Genomic DNA, 9,579 nt, shown 5'->3' on the forward strand with positions numbered 1-9,579 from the left:
GTGCCTTTTTTTTTTGTTAAATTTTTATTGAGTTAATGATAGTTTACAATCTTGTGAAATTTCAGTTGTACATCATTGTCTGTCAGTCGTGTTGTAGGTGCATCCCTTCACCCTTTGTGCCCACCCCCCACCCCCCCTTTCCCCTGGTAGCCACTAATCTGTTCTCTTTGTCCACATGTTTAAATTCCTCATATGAGTGGAGTCATACAGAGATTGTCCTTCTCTATCTGGCTTATTTCACTTAACATAATTCCCTCAAGGTCCATCCATGCCATTACGAATGGGACGATTTTATTCTTTTTACGGCTGAGTAGTATTCCATTATATATATATACACCATATCTTCTTTATCCAATCATCAGTTGATGGGCATTTAGGTTGCTTCCATGTCTTGGCTATTGTAAATAATGCTGCAATGAACATTGGGGTGCATGGGACTTTTGGAATTGCTGACTTCAAGCTCTTTGGATCAGATTCTGTGCCTTTTGGCACCATGGTCGTGGGAGTGAGAGGACAGGAGAGGAGAGAGCAATGACCACTTGTAATGGCTTGCTCAAGGCTTGGCTGAGCCTGGCTGCCCCCACGCCACTCCTGCTATGCTAGCAGCCTTTCCTTCCACGTTCCCTCGGCTGTCCCTACCTTCCCTATGGCCACCCCTATCTTCTTCCCATCACTGAAGTAAGCCGTGGGCTGGATGCGGTGGCCCTGAGTGTGTGTGGAAGCTCCGGGTGGTAAATGCAGAATTGCCCCCTCAGTGTGTTCTTCCCATGGCAGATGGAGAAGGTGCCAATTGCCTCCCCACGCGGGAGGGCCAAGGGCAAACTCAAGCCTGCACTGCCCTCTGCTGGGAAGCCCAGCTCAAGGCTCCTCAGAACTTCTGGACCAGATGGAAAGCCAAGCCAACGCCCTGCCCAGCGAGCAGGGGCAGACCCGGGAGCACTCTGCAGAGCCGGCCGTCCTGAAAGCCGGGCCTTGAATGCCCACAGGGCCCCCTGTAGCTGCCCAACTGCTTCCCCTGCTCGGGTCCCAGGGCTGCTCAGTGGGGTCTGACCCACCCTGTGCTGGTGCGGGCTGGCAGCATCCATAGCAAGCCCTTTCCAGGGGACCTGGATGAGCTAGCTCCCCTTCAGGCTAGGTGAGCTTCAACTCCCCCCGGAGCAGGGGTGGAGGGGGGTGCGACTCTGGCTTCTAGCCTCTCCGGGGGTGCGGCCTCACCCTGCTTGTCCCTCCAGGGTGTGCCCTGTCATCGGCTTGTCTTTCCACCATTGCCACATGCCCCATTTCTTTTCCAAAATGGAGTTGTAGGTGCCCTGTCCACTCTCAGTGCCGCCTCGTGGCACGAGTCTCTGAAGAGCTCGCCTGCCCCCAGGCCGTTCCCACCTGACCCGGCAGCCAGACTGAATGTCCAGAACGTTAACATGATGCTGCTCCGCCCCTGTCTGACCTCCTTCAAGGTCTGCCAACTGCCAAGACGATGATTACGAAACTTAGCGTGAAATACAAAGCCCTTCGCCGTCTGGTTCCTGCCTTCCTCTCTGTTTGACGTCAACACTACCTCCTCTTGCGTCTGCCATCTTCTTGTCACTCAAACAAGACCAGCATGGTCTCTGTGGCCACACGACTGGAATTCCTATACCAGCTTTACTATTGGCTAGCTGTTTGACCTTGTGGTTACCTCTCGCACCTCAATTTCCTCATCTATAAAATGGGGATGATAATAGAAAGCGCTTCATAGAGTTGTTGGTAACATATACAGGTCTATCTCGTTTTATTGGGCTCTGCTTTATTGTGCTTCACAGAAATTGCATTTTTTACAAGACCCTCCACCAGCAAAAAGATTACGACTCACTGAAGGCTCAGATGACGGTTAGCATTTTTCAGCAATATAGTATTTTTTAATGTTACGTGTATTTTTAAATTTTCATTTATTTTTAAAAAAATTTTATTGAGGTCATATTGGCTTATATAATTGTGTAATTTCAGGTGTACATTATTATGTTTCAGTTTCTATATAGACTTCATTGTGTTCCCCACCAAAAGTCTAGTTTTTATCTGTCACCATACATATGTGCCCCTTTATCCTTTTTGCCAATCCCCAACCCCCTTCCCCTCTGTAACCAGTGATCTGTTCTTCTCATCTGTTTGTCTTCCACATATGAGTGAAATCATACAGTGTTTGTCTTTCTCTGTCCAACTTATTTTGCTTAGCATAATACCTCAAGGTCCATCCATGTTGTCTCAAATGGCATGATTTTGTCTTTTTTATGGCTGAATAATATTGCATTATATATATATATACTGCATCTTCTTTATCCATTCATTGATGGGCACTTGGGTTGCTTCCAGGTCTTGGCTATTGTGAATAATGCTGCAATGAATTTAGGGGTGCATAAATCTCTTTGAATTGTTGACTTCATGTTCTTTGGATAAATATCCAGTAGTGGGCTAGCTGGGTCATATGGTATTTCTATTTTTAATTTTTTGAGAAATCTCCATGCTGTTTTCCATAGTGACTGCACTGTAATAAAGTATTTTTTAATTAAGGTATGTCCATTTTTTTAGGCATGATGCTATGGCACACTTAGTAAACTACAGTATAGTGTAAACCACAACTTTTCTGTGCACTAAGAAACCAAAAAATTTGTGTGACTCACTTTATCGCAATATTCTCTTTATTGCGGTGGTCTGAAGCTGAACTCGCAATATCTCCAAGATGTGTTTGTAAACAACATAATATACGTAAAGCACTGAGAACAGAATCTGGCACATAGTAGGCACGTTGTAAATGTCAGTCATTCTTTGTTGAAAATGTTGGCGAAGGCTTCCCCTTGACTCCATCTTCTATTGTCAATCTGATCACCTGAATATTCAGATGAGCAACTTAGCCGGCAACCTCAGATCAGTTCCTTGATCTCCTGATCTCCTGCACTCCAGTGACTTTCACTTCCAGTTCACCTAAGCCACCCACACTCGTGACACCCCGGAAGTAGTCGGGACTTACAACTCTTCACAACTGTCTCAGAAGCCTTCAACTTTAGGATCTTGCCTTCTGACGGCAGCCACGCATCCTTCCAGCTCTCTCAGCATGCACTGCTTCTAGATCTGCTTGTTTTCTTCCCAAGTTATCCAGTTTTTTGGTTCCTCTTTTTCCCTCAGCCCATCAGATGTTTCTAGCTTTTAGAAATTTGTCTGCTGAGTTTATACATTATTGATCATTTGAACTCTTACTAAGATCTTTAACTCTCTTGTACATTCATTCATTCACTCAGCAAACACCCGGGAGTGCCCTCTGTGGGTCAGGCACCGCCTCAGGCAGTGGGCACACGCGATCCCTGGCCTCAAAGCTTAGGGTCTAGTGGGAAGAGGCAAAAATACATTAGCAATCCTACACTTGCAAACTGAGAACAGAGCTAGGATGGAGAATAAAGAGGAGGCCTTGTTTAGAGGGGGTCTTCAGGGATGACAACAGAAAAGTAGTCATTGAATTTGACCAAATGGAGGCCACTGGTAACTTTGACAAGGACGGTTTCAGGAGAAAAGTGCTGGGATTTGAACATTTTAAGAGTTAATGAGGGGCTGGCCTCCTGGCCGAGTGGTTAAGTTCGCACGCTCTGCTGCAGGCAGCCCAGTGTTTCGTTGGTTCGAATCCTGGGCGCGGACATGGCACTGCTCATCAAGCCACACTGAGGTGGCGTCCCACATGCCACAACTAGAAGGACCCACAACTAAGAATATACAACTAGGTACTGGGGGCTTTGGGGAGAAAAAGCAAAAAAAAAAGAAAAAAAGAGTTAATGAAAGTGAAGCTGTAGAGGTGGTTCACACGGGATATTCCTCTGGTGACTTAGCGGGGGAAGCAGAGAAAATCGGAGATACTACAGCAGGTAGGACTGGCACCTCCTTCAAAAATTATGAAGAATTTGAAGATGGTGGGCCGACCTGGTGGCGCAGCAGTTAAGCAGTTAAGCAGTTAAGTTCGCATGTTCTCGGTGGCCTTGGGTTCGCTGGTTCGGATCCTGGGTGCGGACATGGCACCGCTTGGCAAGCCACGCTGTCACAGGCATCTCACATATAAAGTGGAGGAAGATGGGCACAGATGTCAGCTCAGGGCCAGTCTTCCTCAGCAAAAAGAGGAGGATTGGCAGCAGATGTTAAAAAAAAAAAAGAATTTGAAGATGGTGAGAGTAGAGCATTAAAGCAAGCACTGGGACCTGTGCAACTGAAAGGTCACATGCCCATGAAGCTGGCCCTGACAGTGGGTTTGTATGCCAATGTGAATAAGTCGTTAGAAAGAGAGATATTGATTATGTAAGAAAGAGGAGGATAATGAAAGACGTAAAATTTGGGGAGGAAAATAAGGAGACAGGACCCAGAGTATCTGGGGAGGGATTAGACAGGAGGAGGTTACGTCCTCCACGGTAACAGGAAGAAAGACAAATGTATGGTATGGATGCAGCTGACTCGGTAACACAGCTGTGACGGCTCCATCTTCTCAGTGATGGCTGGGGCAAGGTTTCCAGTCAAAACACAGAGGGGACAAGGAGGAGGAATGAGGGTCTTGGAAGAAAGAAAACGTGTGTGGAAGATGGTTGGGGTTGGAGTCTTGCCAGTTAAAAGAAAATGGAGGGAGGGTGGATCAAGGGAGTTATTGGTGAGAGTGGTAGAAAGATGAACCAAAGACTCCGGGTGAGACAAGAAAACAAGCTGTCAAGAGAGGCTGTGAATGAGCCTCTCTGAGAGGGGTCAGTGAGTTAGCAGCCTTGATCAGGTTGAATGGTTACTGTGGAAGGAACACTTGGGGAAGTGAGCAAAAGCATAGGCGTTTGCGATCAGAGAGGGCAAGGTTTAACTTCTGTGGTGACAAGGGCCAGGGTGGCTCCAGGGGGATGTGTGGTTAAGTTACACGAAATGGTTCCTGTTGATGAGGAAGTCAAGCAAAGGAGAGAAAAGTTGCTGGTCGGTCATCAACACAAAGTTGAATTTACCAAGAAAGATGAGAGGACACAGGGTGGAGCCTGAGACTTCTAGACCAGTGGTAAACTCTTCACTCTGTTTTCTGAGACTGGGGAAAGAACGCACTATTAAATTTTTTTCTTCTTCAAACGTATTTCTTCTTAAGTTTTGAGATTCCCTCCATTCACCCATTTTTGCTGAAATATCAAATAGCTCTGGGGCTGGAGGGGGCACACTTCTTTCTTTGGGCCAGGAGGGGGCGCAAGAGACTGCGACAGAAGTGTTGGAGCTAAAGGCAGGCTTCTGGGCAACAAAGTGGATTGGGCTCAGGATCCGCTCTGCCTCCTCTCCCATAACGTCCTTCCGAAGGCAGGCCGGGTGGGAGCCTGTCTGAGGGTTGGTTCACCTGTGCGCCGCCCTTCTGTATTAGTTTCTTAGGGCTGTCGTAACCAACTGCCACTAGCTTGGTGGCTTAAAATAACACAAATTTATTGTCTCACAGTTCTGGAGGCCAGAAATCCAAAATTAGTATTACTAGGCAGAAATTAAGGTCTTGGCAGGGCCATGCTCCCTTGGAAGGTTCTAGACTAGGAGAACTCTTTCTTGCCCCTTCAGCATGTGGTGGCTCCGGGTATTCCTTGGCACGTGGCTGCATCGCTCCCACCCTTGCCTCCATCTTCACATGTCCTTCTCTGTGTCCACGTCTTCTCCTCTTCCGTCTCTTATAAAGGCCATTGCCACTGGATTCAGGGCCCACCTAATCCGGGATGATTTTAAGTCCAAATCCTTAACTTAATTACATCTGCTAAGACCCTATTTCCAGATAAGGTCACAGTCACAGGTTCCTGGGGTTAGGAGAGAGAGATATATTTTGGGGGGCCACCATTCAACCCACTACACCTTTCTTTTCTCTCTAGTTTAATAACTCAGTGGGTGGTCCTCATTTTATTTTGGTGAAAATGTCAGTACAGTTACTTAGTTTTGACTATAGCCTGCCCGTGCCAAGGTCTTTATGTGTTACCTTATTTAATGCTCACAATACCTCTGTGGGGCAGACAGTACTGTTGACCCATGAGGAAACCGAGACATTCAGAGGTGAGCAAGCTGCAGAGTGGGCTTTGAACCCCAGGCAGCTGCCCTCTTCATCCCATGCTGCCTCTTCTTGGTAGGATCACATTTCTCCCGAGAAGGTTCGCGCAGTTCGAAGAAGTTAGAAGAAGAATTTGAGGGGCTAAAGAAATCTGAAATCTTGTGCTACAGTGTAGAGAAAACGACGAATGTCAGTTCCCAGCTTAAACACTCTGACCCTTGGAGCATGAAGTGTCCCCAGCAACAGTTACAGAGGGTGAAGGAGAATGAAACATCAGAACCAGTACGAATTTCTCTCACTGGAGAACCTGACTTCCCGCCACGGGGTGCCTTGTGCCCTGGACCTCTAGATGGGTACACGCCAGCATGGTGACCATGCATCCGAGGAGAAGGCACCAGCTGGATGCACCAATGCCAGCAGAGCACATTGTGGTCACTGGTGTGCACCTGTGTGTCATGCCGGTGTACCAGGCAGGCAGTGAGCAGCTCACGTTTGTGAACAAGTACCAAGGATGGAGGCTGTCAGTGGAGGGCTTCAAGGAGGCGCTGTTCCAGTTCTTCCACAATGGGCGCACCTGCGCCGTGAGCTCCTGGGCCCCGTGCTTGAGAAGCCGGTGGAGCTCAAGGCAGTGTTGCAGCGACAGGAGTCCTGCTGCTTCTACTCGAGCCCCCTGCTCGTCATCTACCAGCAAGGAGCTGCCTGAGGTGGCCCTGCACTCGGATGCTGAGGACTCGGAGGGCTTGTCAGAGGAGCTGGGTGACAGGTCTGCTGGTGCCTCCGCCTTCAAGAATAGAGGTTCTCTGAAATCCTCTCCTTTCAGGGGCTGTGTCACCAATTCCTGCAGGGGACTCTGCAGACTCCCAAGTCTTCCCACTTAAGAGTCCCAAGAATCTGAGGGTGGGATCAGAGCTTCCTCAGACTCAGGCAGCAGCATTGACTGGGGGAACATTTTGCATGCTCTGGACCAGATGTGAAACTTGGAGGAACAGGTCCTGCAACTGCCCTTTCATCTCTCACAGCCCTTCTGTCCCCACTCAGATTGCATTTTTGGAGATAGGCCCAGGGAGCTTCGGCTCCAGGCTGCCTGGTGACCCCAGACCCTCTGACATCTGGTCAGTGAGCTCCCGCTCAGTGTGGGCCAACCTCAGTAGCCTCCCTTCACAGAGGCCTTTTGAAAGCCAGCTGCCCATGTTGCCCACCGGAAAACAGACATGCCTCCCTCCCACCTCTCGCCAGCAGGGGGCCGGCCGTGCAGCTCAGCTGAGCAGGACCTTGTGAACAGTCTTCCTTACCCTTCCTCACTACGTTATCTGTTGACTTTCTTTTCAGTCTATGGACAAAATCAATGCTATCTAATAACTGTGCGATTTCTGCAGCCCTCCACTCTCTCTGCTGGCTAGCCTCAGCTTGAGCCTTGGTTACCCTTGTTGGTCACATGCTGTCAACAAGAGTCAGGACTTGGAAATGAGGGAAATGGTAGCCCAAGAGTCACACCGTGACCTGGACACAGCGTGGGTCAGACCTGAGATGTGTTAAGTCAGCTGATGTGGTTAAAATGGCTCCCAGACCAGCAAGGCAAGTCTGCAAGCTGGTCAAATGTATACTACTGGGGAAGAAAAACCTCTGCCAGAACGGGCGTTGGCAGCCGATGTCGGCAGTGCCCTCTGGGTGCTGTCCAGGACAGAGCGACTCTTGCCTTGGAAGCGTTCCAGGCTCATTGGCAAGGCTGGCCGATGAGATGGATATTTGCGTCATCTTAGCCTGGCGTCCTTGACCACTACATTCATCCGAGTGCCTCCCCTTGTTCCCATCACACTTACAAAAACGCCTTTGACTGTGAACTGGCCTTCCACACAGGTGTGCTTCCAGGGAGGGCATGCACGCATGTGCTGACCCAGTGTACCACACCCCTGACCTTCTCCAACAAGCACACTTTGCCTTGCTGGGGGGCCTGTCACTGTGTGGCTCAAAACCGTGTGTCTCTCGGGACCACAACTAGGTCAGGTGACACCAAAATGTAAAATCAGGTTTTAAGAAACTTAATACCTTGTTAGCAATAACTGATTCAAATGGGAAGATATCAGATGGTGTCTTGCCTTGTTAATAACTCCTACCAGCAAGTCACATCTTGAATGACAGTTGATTTAAGGGCCAAGTTCTGTGCTCTTTGCCAAAACTGCTGGTCAGTACCCGCTCATATGGCCTTTACTTGTCATCAGCAGCTCAGACTGACTGGCCTCCTGAACTGCCCCCTTTAACGGGGAGGCGAGACGCCCTCACAGCACCATAGTCTTCCCAAGGTCACCCGGCTGGTATGAGGAATGGCTGTGTGTGTGAGGGCAGGATCCCCAAGCAATGGTGGGATCTAGTGAGAGAGGAGCTGAACTGTTGTTTTTGGCTCAGGATTTTTTTACGCAAACCGAAGCACTTGGAAAGGCAGTACGTAAAACAGATAAAAGCAGAGTTGCTCTCGATGAAACAGAGGTGGGGAGCCCCAGTCCCATCCTTCAAGCGAGCAGCTACTCTGAACAGTTTGAAAACCACTGGATTCTGGTGTGAGGCCAACTGTTAGAACAGGAAATTGGGGAGGGAAACAAAGCCACTTACCCAAGCTGGGGCACAGGACAGAGGACACCAAAGCCAGATGACAATGTCAGAACCCAAGTCTGGCGGCCAGGAGGATAGATGTACATACAAGATATATATTTAAAAAATTATCAGGGTTTAGGGAAGGCACTAAATCTTTGTAATGTGGTAATGACCATTCTACACAAAGTTGGAAGTAGTAAAACTTACAAAAATAAAGTGGTCCCCCTTATCCGTGGGGGATACATTCCAAGACCCCCAGTGGATAAGGAAACCTCAGATGGTACCCCACCCTATATATACTGTTTTTTCTATACACACATACCTATGATAAAGTTTGATTTGTGAATTAGGCACAGTAAGAGATTAACAGCAATAACTAATAATAAAATAGAACAATTATAACAATATACTGTAATAAAAGTTACCATAGATCTTAGCAGCCTCAGCATACAATTTTTTTTCTTTCTGTGTTAAGTCGAGAACTTTCACTTTTTCACTTAAAGGAAACACATTATGGCTTCTCTTTGGCACATCTGAATTGCCAGCATCACTACTCTTGGGGTTTGGGGCCATTATGAGGTAAAATAAGGGTTACTTGAACACACGCACTGCAATACCACCATCTGATAACCAAGAGGGGTACTAAGTGACTAATAGGCAGATAGTGGGCAGAGTGTGGAGACCCTGGACAAAGGGAAGATTCATGTCCCAGGAGGGATGAAGCGGGACGAGCGAGATTTCACCACACTACTCAGAATGGCTTGCAATTTAAAACTTATGATTTACTTCTGGAATTTTCCATTTAATATTTTTGGATCTCGTTGATCACAGGTAATCAAAACCTAAGAAAGTGAAACTGCAGATAAGGTGGGGGACTACTGTATTGTAAAAATATATTTTTTTAGCACCTTTCCATGTCAGAACTCTACTAAGCATAATATAGCAAC

General features: G+C 47.8%; 1 pseudogene; it reads left to right on the plus strand.

Annotated features, from left to right (window-relative positions):
- Positions 1-415: 415 nt before the first annotated feature.
- Positions 416-6,921, plus strand: LOC106842480 (inositol hexakisphosphate kinase 2 pseudogene; annotated as a pseudogene).
- The last annotated feature ends 2,658 nt before the right edge of the window (positions 6,922-9,579 follow it).

Source organism: Equus asinus, chromosome 7, assembly GCF_041296235.1.
Source record: "Equus asinus isolate D_3611 breed Donkey chromosome 7, EquAss-T2T_v2, whole genome shotgun sequence".
NCBI classification, from domain to species: domain Eukaryota; kingdom Metazoa; phylum Chordata; class Mammalia; order Perissodactyla; family Equidae; genus Equus; species Equus asinus.